General features: G+C 42.6%; 1 pseudogene; it reads left to right on the forward strand.

Moving 5' to 3' along the window:
• The first annotated feature begins 11486 nt into the window (after positions 1-11486).
• Positions 11487-18996, forward strand: LOC128638799 (eukaryotic translation initiation factor 5B-like; annotated as a pseudogene).
• The last annotated feature ends 2014 nt before the right edge of the window (positions 18997-21010 follow it).

Here is a 21010-nt window from a genome sequence, read left to right on the forward strand (position 1 = left end):
TCTCAAAAATCTGGTTACAGTCGTTGATAGCTTCCTTTTTCTGCCCCGTCCAGGTAGTGTAACGACTGTTCTTTTTACTTTGAACTTTGAACTATGCTTCCAACTGTGTCTCTAGGAACATTCAGTACCTTCACTACCTATTTGTATCCTGTTCCTTCTTTATGAATGGTGATTGTTTCTTCTCTTAACTTTTTGGACCATTCTTTTGACTTAGCCGTATTTCTTTTTTTTTTTTCTTTTTATTGTCTTTCCTTTGACACAAAAATACATCATAGGCCAAGAAAAAAGATAAGAAAAGGAATATTTGATACAGTCCTCCAATATACATGAATTATATATAAAAGGTATAATAGTGTGCCATGGCTCAAGATATCATACACCTCACAAAAAACAATTCCTTCTGATTGTTTAGTAAAAATGGCAATAAAATCTGTTCAGAGAGGGTGCTATACAGCTAAAGGTATCATAAATCACTTCAGAAATTTATGTTTAAAACATAAAATTGCATTTATTTAGCAGCCAAAATATGATAAAATTGATTATTTGTAAAATAGGGAGTCTCCCTTTAATATTCCTTGTATACAATATAAAGTGTACAATATTAAAATATAGATAAAAAGTAACAAGTTGGAATAAATCTATAAGTGGAGATCCGATACACTTAATATGTTTCTTTCTAGTTATACCACCAATATCTTAAGGTCTTAAACCAGGTACTGTCCATTCAATTAAGAGGTCAGTATTGACATACTATTCAGAACAATTCCGTCCTGGCACAAGTAGTGTAGCAACAGAAGTAAATGATCCTTAAATGATCCTTAATACATTGAAATTCTTCTCAAAAGTGTGATCAGAGTGTGTTACATTTGGTACCTGTACAAGCCGTTGAAATCTGGAGTGGTAGGAGAATGTTTGCAACTGTAACATCTGGCCCTTTAAGAGGAGTTTACATCTTTTCCTCTTAGGGCTATTTAAGGGCCGCATTTTCCTAATATCATTGCTTGGTATTGTTATACACTCTGGTTTGTTAAGCCACACTCTGTATTGGATTTATCATTCAAATCTTTATTATTATTATTATTATTATTCTGGATTCCATCCTACTCTTTTATTTAAGAGTTATCGTCTCTACTTAATCCTGGAACTTTGTTTAAAGTTTCACTCTGTTACCTCACCCTGCAACCTGGATTTCGTGCAGCCGTTTTCACCTACAGCTGATTTCCCCTTCGCTCCTGTGACATCACCTGTGAGCCTCTCAGCTGTTCGGCGCAACGCATCCACGCTAACCAGGCTGTTTGGATTGCCTGTCGGTTTGGAGCTGCTCTTCCGAGATCATTACCATCTAGAGTCCGGTGAGGTTGTATGCATACTTACTCGTTCCTGAACTTAATATATATATATATATATATATATATATATATATATATATATATATATACAGTTTCTTCTACTGCAGTATATTTTCAGGAGAACTTATATATATTCATGCTTACTAAGATTTATTTATATTATTACCAACTCCATATTGTACTATTGTTTTATAAGTTTTCCTATATATTAAAAACTGCTCAAATAAAATACTGGACATGAAATTCAAGATTAATTCACGTCTAATATTTATTATATATGAGACACTCCTTATACTCCTATATGTTTATAAAAGCAATATCTTCCATTTATATGAAATTTCCTTAAAATACATTATATTAAGATTTGTTACAGCAACCATGTTGCTCCTCTAGCGTATTGCTCCCAATACGAGTTCACCCCACGTGACCGATGGCATCTGACATTACGGGGGACACTCGCTGTTAATACCTTTCTGATGTAACGGTTATGGATAACGTATATTTCAATTCTAAATCCCTTTGTGTTTTCTATATTTAATTTCATTTTAACTCACTGGGTGCTAAAATGTATTTAAGGTTTTTTGCTTTTTTAAAAACAAAATTGGGAGTATTTGATAGTTTCTCTCCAATAATAGAGTCTCCTTTCAGGCGATACCGATGTTTTTTAATACTTTTTTTTTCTTTTTTAACTTTATTTTTATTATCAATAGGCAAACAAATGTCATGACAAACCAACATAATCACAACAATTTACTGCACAGCAGTGTGATCAATGGTACTCTCCATGATGAGATCATAACAGGTATAAGAAGAGAGTCTTTGAATCATGGTCCTTAGTTGGTAAATAGTCCATGAGCCTTCACCCTTCACTGGGGGTATTTTGTCTCCATGTTGCCTATTGAAAAACTTGTATTTTTATTTTTTTATCAAACCTTTTGTGACGGATACCCCGGCTACCCCGACTGGGTATCTCCGCCAAAAGGGGTCCTGCTTCCTCCCTGCTGACTGCAGCTATGTAGCTGGCAAGTGGCCACAGCCTGTACCCACCTCTGATGCCCGACAGCACCAGTACTCAGGGTCCCACCCTGTGGTAGACTCCAGCTACCCAGACTGGGTAGCTCTTCCAGCATGTCCTTCCTCTGCCTGGAACAGGCTCCTATGTAGCCCAAGAAAGGGATTTTAGCTGGAGCCAACCCAAATAACTAGACAGACTAGCATTCAGGTTAAACAGTAACTGATTTTATTGAAAACACACACTCCTTTTATACAGACAGCTCATCTTGATAAGACCCTGGACAATCCCACTATTTTCCCACCATTCCCGCCCCTCCAGACTGACTGGCGCTTCCATAGGAGCCACAGTCCCACATAATCTCAATACCTAGGGGTGGCGGTTTCGGGGTGATCCCGGTGGAGCAGCGGCACTTCCAGGGTGTCATTTTACAGTCAGAGTTACAGTCCATTGAAGTTATGGGGTTAGGGGTGTCCAAAACCCCCGGTTCCCAAAGGAGCTCCCCTCCGGTAATTCCCCCACCTCTTGTCCTCCCTAGGGGCTACTAATCCCCAAAAGAGTGGAGCTCTGGGGCACATGGTTGCTGGAGCTAACAGGGGTAAAGTTAACGGGTGTCCTGCTGTCCTGTGGCCGACCGGGAGTTCCAAGAGCCTGGACAGCCTGAGAGGGGTTAGGCGGGTGTCCGTTGTGAGGCGGCCGACCAGGAGTTCCAGTAGCCCAGCCAGCCTAGGAGGGTTTTCCTGGTCATACACCAGCTCTTTTCTAAACAAGTTTGGAACACAAAACCATGCAACCAAAAGCTTCCAGAGATTGTGGTTGCTCTGAGGAGCCCAAAACCACTGAGAAACAACAGGGGTGAGGTTGAAGGGGGGTGGGGGGTAGCCTTAGTTGTCTGATATTTTCTGGGTTGTTTCTGGGTCGGGTAATCTAAAAACCTTAAAAAAAAGTCTCCATTTCCCCATAAAGCATGCCACTCGTTTATTAACATCAAATAAAGTATCACATTATTCACGTAACAGGTTCGTCAACATCATTTGCATAAGAAACATGGATGGCGCTTCTCTATGAAGCCATTTGTAGAATACACACTTTCTGGCTATCAGTATACTATTGATAAAAAACTTCTTATCCTGTCCTGTAACCGTCAGTTGGTCTAAGAACAAAATCTGTGTGGGTGTGAGGGTAATAGGCCTAGATGTTATGCTGGAGAGCCAGAAAGATACCTGGCTCCAGTATCTGCGAATTTTGGGGCAATACCAGGTGTAGTGTAAAAAGTCTGGGTCTGGGTAAGAACATTTGCCACAAACATTAGAAAAGTCCTTCCTCCATTTACTTAATCTACTTGGGGTAAGGTAGTCTTGGTATAAAACGCGTATTTGAGATTCTCTAAGGTCAGCTGCAAGAGTTGCTGACCATGTGAGGCTTAAGCTATCATAAAGTAGTTTGGTGGAAGACACACTGGGTAACCTCCTATTCCATACAGCTAAGAGGTTTGACTGTGTTACAGGGATTTTGGTCTGTATCAAAGTGCTGTAGATGGGGGATATGGCAAAGTTGTGTATCTGAAACTGTGCAACAGTACGAGCCGAAGGTGACCTGTCCCAAAACGTCTCATAGCTCTGCAAGATGTGATTGATGTACTGCCGGACTTGAAAGTAAGCGAGTCTACTAGTGTGTGGGATTAAGAATTTTCTACATACAGCGTTGTGACGAATCACGCCTTCTCAGCGTCACAATAGAGGGGCGTGGGCATGAAGGGGTTAATGGCACACAGCTCTGGTTCCCTTATCCTTGCAACTCTGCAAAAGGATCTTAAAGGAGCCACCACATTAACCCCGGATCTTGTCCACGCTGCTCTAACAATTTCTCTGCTGCCACCACCAAAACTTTTAAAATAAAAGGGGAGTTCTGGGGAACCCCTAAAAATTCACACTATTTAATACTTAGGTAACGTGCCTTTAACCTTGTCTCAACAGGAGTGTGAATTCAGATATTAGAGCCCAAAGACAGAATTAGATTTTCTATGTGTTTAATAACAAAAATATCAACACAGGTTACACAGTACAAAATTACACAGACATTCAAGATAAACATACAAATGCAAAGCTACAGTTCTTTAGAAACCAAATGGGACATGAAAAGAATTACAACACAATATCTTACTTATTTCCAAGTTCCTTTAGATACGTGGAGAGCTGCCATTCCAGATGTTATGGTCGCTTGAGTCCCCAGGGCAGTTCTGCCTAAAGAAGTCTCTGTTGCATACTTAAAACAGAATTCCTTTGTCTTGTCAAAGACAACGCCCTGGTTATAATTTATACCGACTTCAGCCAATGCCAACAAGTTTTAACTACCACTATCAGTCTCCAAGGGGAGGAGCGTTCTACATTCCTACACACAGTTATATTTAACAGCACTAGGCTGAGGAGGGGGGAAAAGGGGGGGGGGGGAGTCTCAGCTTACAGCCTTCTGAGCAGATTTCACACAGACAAGGGAGGCAATTCACATTAACCTTTTTCCAGGCTGAGAACACAATACCACCTCTGCTGAGTAGCCAATCCAGGTATCAACTACTCCACATGATTGTATCATGACACCTCCCATTTTAAAATGGTGGAAATAGGGGGTCAGCCCACGCTGATCCCCTATGTCAACCTAAATCCTAGTCTTTCCTCGTTCATAAGACCAGATCTGCCCTTTCTGCACACTCTCAGCATTCATTCGCCCCCTGTAACAATTGGTATCAGCTGACACAATTCCACTCATGGAGGACATTTCCTTGCAGGATATCACACACTCGCTCTCACTCATAAAGGGATCTAGCAGCCCCTCAGGGTAACTCACTGGGGGACTAAGAGTAATTCTTGCTATGCTTAGTCCACTTGCTATGCTTAGTCCACTGTTCACACCTACCCCAGTATGCTCTGTAGGAGTAGTAGGTTCATTAGTCACTGCAGCTACATCCCCCTCTTCTTCACATCTGCCATTCCTGTAGGGGAGGTCCACAGCCACACCCAAGGTCCCATCTTGTTTTACCCTCTATAACAGGGCAGGATGTACTCTGACCCCTACACCAGCCATGCCATTCAGTCCTCCTGGCATATGTAATGCTGGTTCTAGCACAGCCAAGCCCTGCTGCTCTCTCACATTCCCACACACTGCATCAGGCATCCCATTGTCACAATCAATGGCAGTATACCCCTTTTCACTGGCACAATACAGTACTGGTACAGGTTCAGGTAAATCATCATTAACCCTAGGCTCTCCCTCCCAGCGCCCAGGCTCAATAGCAGCAACATTGTCACAAACATTTTCAATACATCCCTCCCTAGGCTCTCCCTCCCAGCGCCCAGGTTCAATAGAAGTAACATTGTCACAAACATTTTCATTACATCCCTCTTCATCAGAACAAGACATTACTGGTGTACACACAGGCAGAGCTGCATTAACCGTCAGCCCCCCCTCCCAGCAATCATGTTCAAGGGAATCATCCTTTATCCTTTGGTGGGATACCTCCAGCTCTGGTGCAGCTAGCGATGTGTCCATCCCCAGCCTCCCCTCTGGGTCCCCCAAAGTTTCACACAGTACCTCAGTTGGTGCAGGGCCCTCTACTGGCCCTTCCAGGTTGCAGGTGTTGTCTTCTGGGGCGTACTGACAAAGCATCTGGCCCAAATCATCGCCCAGCAAAACATCAACAGGGATATCCGCAGAAATCCCCACCTCCCGCAAACCTTTTCCCACACCCCAATCAAGGTACACTCGTGCCACAGGCACTGCAGGGCAAACTCCCCCAATTCCTTGAATGGACACAGTCCTCCCTGGTATAATGTTCTCCGGCTTTACCATTTCAGGATGCACCAAGGTAACTGAAGCTCCACTATCCCTGAGTCCTGTTGCCACCTGGTCACCCACAGATACTCTCTGTAGGTTATCTCTCCGCTTTTGCCTTGGGAACCCACCCACAAACAAAACAGATGCTGATGCCCCAGCCATATTCCCACCCTCAGGCTTCTTCTTTTCTGGGCAGGTGAAACTCAGGTGCCCCATCTGGTTACAAGTGAAACACCGGCGGGTATCCCCCTGTCCCGGTGTGGCCCCTGCCCCTCTGGCTGTAGGGTGTAGATGAGATAATTTCTCTGCTAGCTTGGCTGAAGAGGGGGAAAAAGGGGGGGAAGTCTCAGCTTACAGCCTTCTGAGCAGATTTCACACAGACAAAGGCAATTCGCATTAACTTTTTTCCAGGCTGAGAACACAATACCACCTCTGCTGAGTAGCCAATCCAGGTATCAACTACTCCACATGATTGTATCATGACAAGCGTCAAAGGGTAAAACTGATTTAGTGGTAGTGTCTAGCAATTTGTCTATGTTATCTATGCCCAAGGACTTCCAGGTGTTAAAGACAGGGTACATTGAACCAGGTAGGAATCTAGGGTTTCCCACAATGGGTAGGTTTTTGGTGTGTCTAGGGTCCCAAGCCAGGGTTTTAGTCATTGCTCTCCAACCCAAAAGTATGTCCCGAAACATAGGGTGATATTGGATAGTGGTTGGCAATTCAGACAGCGTAGCGTGCGGCAGAAAGGAGGGAGACACTTGTGTCAGTGAGGCCTTTTCCAAGTGAGCACTAGAGAAGTGTTGAGTATTCAGTTCCCAATCTAATGCAAACTTTGCCAAGGAAGCCCAGTTATAGTAAAGAAGATTTGATAGGCCGAGTCCACCCTTCAAGTATGGAAGGTATAATTTATGTAAGCCTATCCTAGGTTTACCCCCCTTCCATAGAAAGGTTCGAAACATGCTATTAAGAAGTGATATATCTTTTCGTCGTAACAGAAGGGGGAGCATATGCATCGGATAAAGGAGCCTGGGCAAAACCATCATTTTAATAATGTGTACTCTACCTGTTAAGGAGAGCGGTAAATTCTGCCAGGCAATCAAATCGGTTTTAACTTGTTGAATAATAGGGGCTATGTTTTGTTGATGCCATTGCTTTGGATTAGCAGAAATGTGAATGCCCAGGTAGGTTAAGTGGGTGTCAACTGTGCGAAAAGGGTACGCCAAATGCTGTATCTTTTGTTTTTAAGTTCAGCAATAAAATCTCTGATTTTGAGACATTTATCTTGTAACCCGAGAATTCTACGAATAGCTGGATTGAGTCTAGGATTAGTGGGACATAAGTTTGTGGGTCTGATATAAAAAGTAGCATATCATCCGCATAAAGGGCGATTTGAAGTTTATGGGAATTGAGATTAATACCAGGGAAGACTGTTCATAGATAGATCGGTAATGGCTCCAGCGCCAAAATTAAATAGGAGTGGAGAAAGTGGATAGCCCTGGCGGGTTCCTCTTTGGAGGTAAACTGGTGGGGAGTAGAGATTGTTGATTAGTAGATAGGCTATGGGATTGGAATAAATATATATTCTAAGAAAATAAATTAAATGGCCTGATATTCGGAAGCCCTCCATGGAGAGAAAAAGGTGGGCCCATTCCACCCTATCGAAGGCCTTCTCTGCGTCCAGGGACAGCAGGAAGGCCTCCGGGAGAGACCGAATCGTTCCATTCTTCTTTGCCAGCCAGTAATGTGTTACTGCATGGATGACTCTCCGAATGTTGGCTACCGGTTGGCAGTGAAACCCATCTGGTCCGGGTGCAAGATATGAGGGAGGATATGTTTCAGTCGATTAGCCAGTAGTTTAGTTAGTAGTTTATAATCAACATTTAGTAGGGATATGGGTCTATACGAATCAGGAAGAGTGGGTTCTCTACCTACCTTGTGTATCACTGTGATGTTTGCGGCAGAAAAATTAACAGAGGGAGCACCTTGCTCTATAAAGTAGTGATCAAATAACGTGGTTAGTGTTGGGGAGATTTGATCAGATAAAAGTCTATAAAATTCGGTCGGGAGCCCATCTGGGCCAGGGGTTTTCCCAAGAGCAAGTGATTTAATTGTTTGGAGAACCTCCTCTTGGTGAATTGGGGCATTTAAGTTATCAATTTGATCGGCCATTATCTTGGGAAGGGTAATTTTATCCCAGAACGTTCTCTGCGCATTCTCTTGAGCCGGTTGTGATTGATATAGCTTGGTATAATAGTTTGCAAATTCTGATACTATGTCAGATGGATTATTTGTTAGCTGGCCTTGACTCTTGATAGCTGGGACCCCTCAATTTGCTTGTTTGATTTTTACCAAGGAAGCTAGAAACCTCCCAGATCTGTTACGTGTCTCAAAAAGTGGCCCTGATTTCTATTTTCTTGGCGTATTGTGTTTTGCATCAAAAATGTGTCTCTCTCCCTCCTTGCCGCAAAGTAAGACATTCTATTAGTTGAGGTGGGGTATTGGCAGTAACGGGTGTAAGTTGTCGTCAGTTGTGCGTTGTAGTGTTCCTCTCTACTATTTTGAAGGCATTTCTGCTTAGTAAGGTATGCAATTATATCGCCTCTAGCCGTTTCGCAAAAAACAATTGGTGTATTTATGTGTGATCTGTTATTAGCCACAAAGTCGTCCCATTGTCTCGTTAGATACATGTTAAAGTCAGGAGATTTTATGAGGTGAGTTGGGAAGCAAAATACTTGTTTGTTAGTTGGTTGAGGAGATAGTAAAAAAGTCAGGGAGATAGGGGCATGATCTGAAATGGTGATATTAGTAATACAGTATTAGCGTCTGTGATCAGTAGCTCCAGGGAGTCAGAAGTGAGGAAAAGATCAATTTGTGATAACGTATTATGTGCTCGAGAAGCACAAGTATAATCCCTGCCTGTGGGGTTACGTCTCCGCCATACGTCTTGCACTCCCAGTGAGTTGTAAAAGGTGTCAAACACCCTAATGGGAAATACCGTCATATCTCTTTTAGGTTTAGCTAGGCAGAGCTAGTCGGATCTCTAAATCTGTCTAAAGCTGGATTAGGTGTCAGGTTGAAGTCCCCAGCAATAACAAACTTAGTGTCTAGAAATTTGGCCAGAGAGGCAATAAGTGTGCGCCAAAATGTGGGCGCTCTTTGATTAGGGCTATACACATTACACAGAGTGTACCAGTAACCCTGCCATTTTAGTTTAACAATAATAAATCTCCCTTCGAGATCCACTATTTGTTCACCTATTTGGTATTCCAGGTCTTTACGGATAAGGATAGCTACCCCTCTGCTTGAACTATTATATGGAGCACTAAGGACCTCTGAGATCCATCTAACTTTTAGTTTGTCATGTTCAAGGGCATTAAGGTGAGTCTCTGGTAGGAGCATGATATGGGTTTGGGATTTCTTTAGATGCGTCAGAATAGTTTTCCTTTTAATTGGGGAGTTAATCCCCCCCCACATTCCAGGACAAAATCTTTACCGCCATCTAAAGTCTTATGGGAGTAGATTCAGATGATAGAATAAACAACATTTATGTGCCATTATAGAAAAGAGTATAAAGAGATAACTGTATTGATACCTTTCACTGGTGTTGAAATTATAGCCTATAACCAAATGCAGTATTAAATACAATAACCAGAACAACAACAAAAAATCACAAAAACAGTAAACACTGCATAATCATCACAACATAGCATTATACAATATCAGTCCATAGTGCAGTCTTCTTGTATCCTCATTTAAAGTCCCTTGTTTGAGGATTTGTGTCCTGACCAACGGTCAGAAAAGATCAGTCGCCCGGCGAGCTCAGCCAGGGGAGTCATTCTGGGGTGGAGAAGAGTGAGCAGGTGGGTCAATTTCCTGATCCAGAAAGTCTTGAGCCTCTCTGGGCGAGTCGAAGAACCTAAATCCTTGCGAGGTACAGAGTTTTAGGTGAGCTGGAAACAACAGGATCGCTTGGCATTTTTCTTTATGTAGTGAGCTGCACAAAGGGGCAAAGTCCTTTCATTTCTTTGCAACTTCTGAGGAGTAATCTTGAAAGAGATAGATTTTATCATCATAGAGCAACATCTGAGTTTTCCTGTATGCTCTGAGAAGTTGAATTTTTAATTGAAAATTTAAATACTTTATCATCACTCCTCTGGGAGGGCTGTCTTTTCCTGTCGTTACTGGCCTGTCGCCCCCAATTCAGTGTGCTCTCTCCACTTTTAGTGGTATATGCTCAGCCGGGACATTTAACAAGCTGGGGAGTGAGTGTTCAGCAAAGTAAAGCAACTCCAATGGACGAACCGATTCTGGTAGGCCCACCAATCTGACATTGTCCCTGCGGGAACGGTTCTCCAGGTCATCAACCTTTTGATGGAGATATATGTTCTGCTGTATCAAATATTTAATCTGGGTTGTTGAAGAGTTACGACTGTCTTCCAGGTCAGAGATTTGTTGCTCTGCACCTGCCAGCCTAGAGTTAAACTGCTTCACCTCGTTTGTCAGGGTATCCATGCCTTTCTGGAGGTTATCTAGCTTAGATAACAGCAAGGAACAGAGTTGTTGCTCTCCAGCCAGAGGCCCAGTGTCTGCATGAGGAGATGTCGACTTTGTGGGTGAGGCAGCCAGTATAGGATCAGGGGGTGGCTTCACTTTTTTGTCTTGTTGGGCTTTACTTCTATTAGACATCTTTGAAGTATTTGTCCATACAATCTCGCAAGCTCTGCACAGCGCCAGCAGAAGCCAGCAGGATTGGCCAATCAGGAACCTAAAACAGCTTGCAGAATGCGTGTCAGAGCTCTTTGAGGATGCTGTTAGGTGGCAGTTATATTCTGTATTATTAGGAGCTTTCAAATCTCTTCAGCTGTGGGGTATAGCAATTACAGTGGGACTGTGTTAAGAGGAGTTGTCTTCATTAAATTTCTCCAGTCCTGTGGAGAGATAGTTATATGCAACAGATCCAGTGTAAAGCAAATGAGCATCTATCAGTCACTGCAAACAGTCTCAGCTTTTTATCTTAGGCACAGAATGTTCTTAGACAAGTAAAAAGGTTCCTTATACTCAGAGTTTTAAGCTCATGTACCTCTTACCCCCCCCCCCCTTTTTCCTGTAGATTCAGACTAGGTTAACTTTCTCTGACAATAATTGGAATGCAGAGCTGCACAAAATTATATCCCAGCGTGTCTTCTGCTTTACTTTTATGGCTCTCATCCCCTTATGTGTGGTAGCCGTAAATAATGCCAATAACTCCCCTCACAGGATTATGTCCCATCCTCTCACCCAGTTGCGCCGATATGCCGCGTTGTAGGCTCAGCCGGAATAAAGGTGATGAAGGAGCTTGCCAGGTCCCTGACCAAGATGGCGCCGTTTTGCGCCTTTTAGCAGTTGCCCTCCATGGGCCAGGAATGGATGGAAGGTCCTGCGTTGTAGAGTTCAGCCAGGATATACCGACGGACATTACTCCCATCTATCTGGCAAGAAAGGGTCACAGGGGCGACCGGGAAAGCAAAATTTGAAGTAAAAATCTGAACCAAGTTACAGAGCTCCGATCCGTTGCTGCTCTCTAGTCGCCCCGCCCACCGGAAGTCTCTTTAATACTTTTTTTTTGTGCCATGATCTGCATGGTAATTTGTGATAAATGGAACTTTTATTCTGTCTGTGTTTTCTTTAATTTATATTTTATAATTTACCAGTGTTTCTCTCTATATATTTTTGGCTTTTGTTATGGCCTTTTGTATATTCTCTTCCTTATATCCTCTCACATTAAATTTATCAGCTAAAATAGCTACTTGATTTTCAAAATCATCAATTCTGGAGCAATTTTTTCATATACGTAAGCATTGTCCCATTGGGATGTTGTCTTTCCATGCATTAAGATGACAACTGTCTGCATGAATATAATTGTTGCAGTCTACTCTTTTAAAGTGTGTTTTTGTCTCAAATTTTTCATCTGCCACCATTATTTCCAGATCAAGAAAAATAGCCAAATCTTTACTATAGTTATGAGTGAAATCTCAGCCATTTGTTCAAAAATGTGTATAAGTTCTTATTCAGGATCCTTCCAAATTATGAGCAGATCATCAATGTACCTCTTATAGAGTACAAGGTTTGCACCATAGCTGCCCTGCCATCACTGAAGAAATTATTTTCCCAGACTCCCATAAAGAGATTGGCATAGCTTGGTGCAAACCTCGTACCCATCGCAGCCCCCTCAATTTGCAGAAAAAACTTTTGATCAAAGGAGAAAAAAATATTTTCTAAAATAAATTTTATGCCATTCAGAATGAACTTTCTATGTGCTAGTTTCATCTCACTATTTTTTTTTTAGAAAATTCTACTGCTTCGATCCCTTTTTATATGGTTTATCACAGTATATAGAGATGTAACATCACAGATAGCAAGTATCATGCAATATTAGAGTGGAATCTCTCAGATGGGAGTCCAAGTTCTGTACATGTTTCTGTAAGAATTTATCTACATACTGTGATAAGTTAGCAGACATGGAATTGATTCCAGAGATTATTGGACTTCCAGGGGGATTTGTGAGACATTTGTGGACCTTTGGTGAAAAGTAGAATATTGGTATATTGGGAAATTTTGGTGTCAAAAATGAAAATTCTGTCAGGGTACCAGGAATCAGACTGAGACTAGAAGTGCAAAAATAATCACACCTTTATTATTAACAAAAATAATAAAAAGTCCTCAAATCAAATAACAAGCCAGGAATCAAAACCAGAGCTGGTAGTCAGATGAGCCGAGTCAGGAGCCAAAGCCGAGCCGGAATCAGGAACAAGGAGAATAGCAAAGTCAGGAACAAGCCAGGGATCAGGAACCAGAAGAGTTGTTACATTAGCCAGGTAATAAACAGGAACTGGAACACAGGCACTCACAAACAGGTCTGAGACAACGCAAGGGCAAAGCATACTAAACAGAGGCCCTTTAAAAATAAGTGATGACATCAGACTGCAACCTGTCTCACACGGATGATGTTCAACAGTCTGCCCATAAGAGGGCGTGCAGGAAATGAGCAGCATCACACACTCTGCACCAGATTCAGTAAGAGAGGTGAGTAAAATGGCTGCCAGCAGCACATGGCAAACAAAACAGGGAAAAAACCCTGACAGTACCCTCCCCTCAATGACCCCTCCCCCACGGGAGGACAAAAGGCTTATTGGGGTAACGGGCATGGAAGGCATGGAGGAGGGCGGGAGTATGAACATCAGAGGAGGGAAACCATGAATGCTCCTCCGGACCGTAATCCCTCCAGTGAACCAAATACTGAACGTGACCCCTGGACATACGAGAGTCAATAATGCTGCTGACCTCATATTCTTCATGGTTGTCAACAGAGATAGGACGGGGACGAGGCAACACAGTGGTAAACTGATTAAAAACCAATGATTTCAAGAGGGACACATGAAAAACATTGGAGATGCGCATTGTAGAAGGAAGGTCAAGAGCATAAGCCACAGGATTGACACGTCAGAGTATCCGAAAAGGACCAACATAACGGGGAGCCAGTTTATTGGAAGTCACATGAAGGTTCAAGTTGCGGGAGGACAGCCAAACCCTCTCACCAACCTGGTAGGAAGGCACGGGCAGACGCCTTTGATCAGCCTGGAACTTTTGGCACTGCATAGAACGATGAAGGCAATCCTGAATCTGCACCCACGTGGAACAGATTTGCCGGAGATGCTCCTCCAAAGCCGGAATACCCTAAGACATGAATGAATCGGGCAACAAGGATGGTTGAAACCCATAATTCACCATGAACTGGGATAACTGGGAGGAAGCATTAATAGTGCTATTACGAGCAAACTCTGCCCAAGGTAACAGTTCAGACCAATTATTGTGGTGTTCTGAGACATAGCAATGGAGGAACTGTTCCAGAGCTTAATTAGACCGTTCTGCAGCCCTATTGGATTGAGGGTGATATGCCGAGGAGAAGGAAAGCTGGATCCATATTTGAGCACAAAAGGAACGCCAAAATCTGGAGATAAACTGGCTACCCGGTCCAAGACTATCTCCTTGGGTAACCCATGTAAACCGAAGACCTCCCGTGCAAAAATTGAAGCAAGCTCCTGAGCAGTAGACAACTTCTTCAAGGGAATGCAATGTGACATTTTAGAAAAACATTCAACCACCATTAGGATAACAGTATTGCCATTGGAAACAGGGAGCTTGACAATGAAGTCGCTCACCATTAGCAATAGGTTGAAGAAGACCCACAGGTAGACGTCGAGGAGTCTTATTCTGTGCATAGACTGAGCAGGAGGCAACATACACAGGAACATCAGAACGAAGACCAGGTCAACAGAATTGTCGAGTGACAGACCAAATCATTTGGTTTTTGCCCGGGTGACCTGCGGCTTTAGGATAGTGGTAAGTGTGCAATAGTTTACCACTAGGTTTCTCAGGATGTGCATTGGTTTGTGAAGCCAGGATCTCCTCCCCTAAGGGAGAAGTCAAATTAGTACGAATGGTGGCCAAAATATGGTGAGGAGGTATAACTGGAATAGGTACAGACTCCTCCTTGGACAGAGGCAAAAATTGATGAGAGAGGGCATCAGCCCTAACATTCTTACTACCAGGCAGGTAGGAAACCACATAATTAAATCGAAACAAAAATAGCGCCCATCTGGCCTGTCGGGGCAACAAACATTTTGCTTCGGATAGATAAGTCAAATTCTTGTGGTCAGTAAGAATTAGCACTGGTACGCTAGTACCCTCAAGAAGGTGCCTCCATTCCTTGAGTGCCAAAATTATGGCCAGTAATTCCCTGTCGCCAATTTAATAATTGCACTCCGCCGGGGACAATTTCTTAGAGAACAAACCGCAAGGATGCAAGAAACCGTCAGGCGTAAGACGTTGAGACAAGAAGGCACCTACTCCAGTCTCAGACGCATCGACCTCAAGAACGAAAGGCAGGACAGGGTTAGGATGAGCCAGAACTGGAGCAGCAGCAAAGGCAGTCTTAAGACTCTCAAAAGCCTTATTGGCAGTAGGTGACCAATGGAGTGGATCATTCTCCTTACGGGTCATGTCAGTGATAGGTTTGACCAAGGAAGAAATGTTTTTAATAAACTTCCTATAGTAATTGGCAAAGTCCAAAAAACATTGAATAGAGCGAAGACCAACCATGCAAGGCCACTGCAGGACTGCAGACAACTTGTCAGGATCCATAGAGAACCCTGCAAATGAGATTACATAACCTAGGAAGGTTACTTGAGTCTGATAGAACTCACATTTCTTGAGTTTACAAAACAAGCCGTTCTCACGTAGTCTCTGAAGTACCTGTGTAACATCAGAACGATGAGCCTCAAGAGTAGGTGAGTGTATGAGGATATCATCTAAGTACCCCACAACACACTGTTGCAACATATCTCGTAGGACATCATTAATAAATTCCTGGAAAACAGCTGGAGCATTACATAGGCCAAAGGGTATTACAAAATACTTATAATGCCCGCTCCTGGTGTTAAATGCTGTTTTCCATTCGTGGCCCTCCTTAATCCTAACGAGAGTGTATGCTCCTCTCAAATCAAGTTTAGAAAAGACCGTAGCTCCCTTGAGGCGGTCAAAGAGTTTCATAATGAGCAGAATAGGGTAAGCATTTAAGACCCCTATAATCAATGCATGGTCTTAACTCGCTACCCTTTTTCTTTATGAAGAAGAAGCCAGCCCCTGCAGGAGAGCAGGATTTGCAGATAATCCCCCTTGACAGATAATCAGCAACATACTCCTCCATAGCACAATTCTCTGCAACCGAGATAGGGTAAACCCGGCCCAGAGGAGGAATGGCTCCGGGTTGCAGGTCTATGGCACAATCGTAAGACCGGTGAGGAGGCAACGTACCGGCACACACCTTGTCAAAAACGTCTTGGAACTCTCGGTACTCCTCAGGCAATTCAGATACCGAAGAAGTGCACAGGACTTTCACTGGTTTCTGAAGACAAGTGGAAATACATTGCAGAGACCATGACAAAATTTCGGACCTACGCCAGTCGAGACTGGGATTATGCTTTTTGAGCCAGGGATAACCCAGAACCACCGGAAAATGTGGAGAGTTAATCACCTGGAACTGGAGGGTTTCAAAATGGAGAGCCGCAACAGCCATGGATAACGGTGTGGTTTCAGGAGTTATGAGTGCAGGCTGAAGGGGCCTGCCATCAATGGCCTCAATAGCAAGCAGAACAGACCGAGGCAATACAGGAATGGAGTGCTGTGATACAAAAGCACTGTCAATGAAATAGCCCGCAGCACTGGAGTCAACAAGAGCCTGGGTGACTATGGAGGAGTCCACCCAGGAAAGGACAACCATGACTAAAAGGTCTCTCCTTTAGCAGTTCCGGGGACGAGAATAAACCACTCAAGGTCTGCTCCCGACAGGACCCTAGGTGTGAGCGTTTAACCGGCCGTGTAGGATAAGACTTTAAAATGTGACCCTGTAACCTGCAATAGAGGCAGAGCCCCTCCCTCCTCCTAAAGGCCCTCTTTGCCGTGGAGAGATGCGTGAATCCCAACTGCATCAGCATCCTCACAATCTGTTACCCACTCCAGTCATGATGCAATGCTGAAAGGACTTCGCCCCTATTTGAAGAAAATATTGAGAGAAATTATCTTGATATGTAGCAGTTATCAGAGGACTTCCTTTTTTATCTCTTGTCAATTTTGGTATGAATAAAAACAATAAGTAAAAAAAGTATTAAAAAACAAAGAAAAAAGCACTAAACAGTTTGTGACGATTAAGCCTTTCCACCTAACCGTCACAATGGAGAGGGTGTGGGCATGAAAGGGTTAAAAGCACTAAGCCTCTTGTTCCCTTACCTTTAACTCTACAAAGGACCTAAAGGGACACCAAATTAACCCCCAAATTATGCCTACACCAACCCAGTTTAACAAATTCCTGCCACCACCAAGAATTTTAAATTAAGGGGGGGGGGCCTCGAAAACCCAATAACTTACACAATTAACAATTAGGTAACGTGCGTTTAACCCTGTCTCTTCAGAGTGTGAATTCCGAATTAGATTTTCTATATGTTTAATAACAAAAATACCAATACAGGTTACACAGTGCCAAATTTAAAACACATACAAAATAAGATATATGCAAAGATATAGTTCTTTAAAATAAAATAGGACTACCTCTCGATGCAGTTAAGGAACAGACTAAAATGGTAAAAAAAAATTGAAAAGGAAAACAAAGATTCCCAGAATGTTGATTATTGACATGCAGGCCATGAGTCTTTCTGTAACTTGAGGAACAGAGGAAGCTCGCTTTGTGATATTGCCATTCTCGTAGTGGACATCATGCATGGTTTGGAACCACAAACCATTGAATTTTTAAACTTATTGAAGAATAAAAAGGGCCCTTTTATTGTGGCACTTAACAAAATTGACAGGTTATAAGGTTATATTGAAAGAAGAGCCCAGAGACTGATGCAGCGGCCACATTAAACAAACAAAAGAAGAATACTAAAGAGGAGTTTGAGGAGCGCATCAAGGTAATCATTGTAGAATTTGCCCAGCAGGGCTTGAATGCTGCTTTATTCCATGAAAATAAGGACCCTCATACATTTGTGTCTTTTGTTCCAACTTCTGCTCATACTGGAGATGGAATGGGTAATCTGATAGCTCTTCTTGTAGAGCTGACCCAGACAATGCTAAATAAAAGGTTAGCTCATTCTGATGAGCTAAGGACCCAGGTTATGGAGGTAAAAGTCCTTCCAGGCATGGGTACTACAATTGATGAAATCTTGATCAATGGGCGTCTGAGGGAAGGTGATACTGTTCTAGTTGCAGGTGTGGAAGGTCCAATTGTAACACAGATCAGAGGCCTTTCGCTAACACCACCAATGAAAGAATTAAGAGTAAAGAATCAATATGAAAACACATATAAGTATTAGAAGCACAGGGTGTGAAGATCCTTGGAAAAGACTTAGAGAAAGCTCCAGCTGGTTTGCCACTTCTCCTTGCTCACAAAGAATATGAAATTGCTGTCCTTAGAGATTAATTAATCCATGAAATAAAGCAAACACTGAATGCTCTCAAATTAGAACAGAAAGGTGTTTATGAACAAGCATTGGCATTGGGTTCCTTGGAAGCTTTACTTGAATTCTTGAAAACCTCAAAAGAGCCATATGCTGGAATAAACATAGGTCCTGTTCACAGAAAAGATGTAATGAAAGTGTTGGTGATGTTGGAACATGATCCTCAGTATGCTGTGATCCTAGCTTTTGATGTAAGAATTGAACGAGATGCCCAGGAAATGGCTGATAGTTTAATAGCTCATATTTTTAGTGCAGAAATCCTCTACTATTTATTTGATGCCTTTACAAAGTACAGACAAGACTACAAGAAGGAAAAGCAAGAGGAGTTTAAGCATATAGCTGTATTTCCATGTAAATTTAGAATCCTTCCTCAATTTATTTTTAATTGACAGGACCCAATCGTTATGGGAGTGGTGGTGGAAGCAGGACAACTCAAGCAAGGAACACCAATATGTGTACCTAGTAACCTAGTAAAGGTTTTGTAGAAATTGGAATAGTTACCAGCATAGAAATTAACCACAAACAAGTGGATGTGGCAAAGAAAGGCCAGAAAGTGTGCATTAAAATAGAACCTATTCCTGGAAAGTCACCAAAGATGTATGGAAGGCACTTTGAAGCTACAGATATGCTTGTTAGCAAGATTAATCGTCAGTCAATTGATGCTTTGAAAAACTGGTTTAGGGATGAAATGCAGAAGACTGACTGGCAGCTCATAGTAGAACTGAAGAATGTCTTTGAAATCACTTTTTTTTAGATAGTCATAGGCTAGAACTCATGCCATGCAAGTGAATTAATTTGTTCTTTGTAAAGAAAGAAAGATACCAATGGAAGAGAGAAAATAAGAGACTGGGCCCATGGTGGGATGAAAAAAAATACTATAAATTGTTTTCCATGAGAAACCAAGAAGAAATTTACACTGGTTTGACAGTGCTCAAATTTACACATCTCCACAGTTCCATTGTGCCTGCTCCCCTACTTTCCACATCACCCTTGTACTGGCTTGTTTTTTAAAAAATTGCCCCACCATTTTATTACAGATTTATTTCAATTTTATACTTGTAAGATCTGCAGGTTATTAACATTGGAACCTTTTGACGTAAAAATAAGAAATACTCTATGCAGACAACGTCTGCATTTACCCCAATGGTTTTCAAATATTACTTTTGCTTGGTTTCTTTTAAAGAAAGAATGAAGTATTTAGGATCTCTCTGTAACTGCTTTGTATGAAACCATGATGTAAAATGTATTTCAGCAGCGTTTTAAAGATTGTACAGTTCATGTACAAGTTACAGTGTAATCATTACATTACAAAGCCAGAAATAAAGTAAATGGATTATATAAAAAAATAAAATAGGACATAAAATAAAACACAGTACCTACATCCAGATTCCAAAAAGGTTTTGTGTCGAACTCCTTTACATGTTAGCTGCTTCTTGTCCCAGACTAGCTCTGCATAATTTCTTTGTAACATTTAGTTATAACCCCGTTTTTCCTGTGTCTTGTCAAGACCGCCAACCCTGTGATAATTTACAATTAAACATTCTATGTAAGTAAACCAAGGTACTAAGAGAATGGCGGAGGGAGGGGGTCTTGAGACCACAGCATTCCTGAACAAACACAGATTCCACTAAAAGAAAGAACAGTTCAAATTAAACCTGGCAATGCTGAGACCACAATACCATCTCTGCTGGGTAGCTGATCCAGGCATCAACTACTCCTCATGAGTGTATCATGACACCTCCCCCTTTAAGATGGTGGAAAGAGGGAGTCAGTCCACGCTGATCCCCTATGTCAACCTGAACCTTAGTCTTTCTTCGTTCATAATACCAGTTCTGCCCATGTCGCACACTCTCTGCATTCATTTGCCCACTGCAGCATTTAGCATCAGCTGACACAATTTCCCTTGTGGCGGGCACTCCCTGTAATGCTCGTGGGATTTTTTCCCTATCAGACCAAACTTGGCCAGTAGTCTTCATATCCCGGCGTCAAGTGGCAGGATAAGGAAATATACCAGAACAAAGTAAGTATAAGAAATGAGGTAAGCAGTACTCACGGTAGGCAGGGCAGTCCTTAACGGCAACAAGAGAAAGGCAATCCAGCAGATAAGCAGTTCAGGGGTAAACCAGCAGAATAGTCAGGAACAAGCAGAGGTCAGCAACAAAGGTAATACAGAAGTTTAGCAGTTCAGGGGTAAACCAGGAGAATGGTCAGGCAGGCAGAGTTCAGTAATGATAAGGCAATCCAGCAATTCAAGGGTTAAACAGGCAGAGTGGTCAGACAGGTAGAGCTCAGCAATGATAAGCCAATTTAGCAATTCAGAGGTTAAACAAGTAGAGTGGTCAGACAGGCAAAGTTCAGCAATGATAAGGCAATCCAGCATTTCAAGGGTTAAACAGGCCGAGTGGTCAGACAGGCAGAGTTCAGTAACAATAGTAACAGCAGTTCAGAATAATAGCACCCAGGGAAGCACAAGACTAACCTATACTTGGGCGATGAAGAGAAGTGAAGGAGGTACTTACATAGGCGCCTGTTCGTGCCAAGGAGACCTCCCAGATGAATCCAGAGTGGCATCGGATGCTATGGCGTGCAGCGATGACATCATTGCCACGCACCCACAACAACCACTGTGACCATGGTAACGGCCATGCTCACAGAGCTGCGAGTCATGCCGCGATCATAGCAATGGCTATGATCACGGAGGAGCAGCGTGACACTCCCTTGCTGGATATCGAACACTCCTTGCACTCACCCTCACTCATGAAGGGATC

This window comes from Bombina bombina, chromosome 8 (assembly GCF_027579735.1).
Source record: "Bombina bombina isolate aBomBom1 chromosome 8, aBomBom1.pri, whole genome shotgun sequence".
Classification (NCBI taxonomy): domain Eukaryota; kingdom Metazoa; phylum Chordata; class Amphibia; order Anura; family Bombinatoridae; genus Bombina; species Bombina bombina.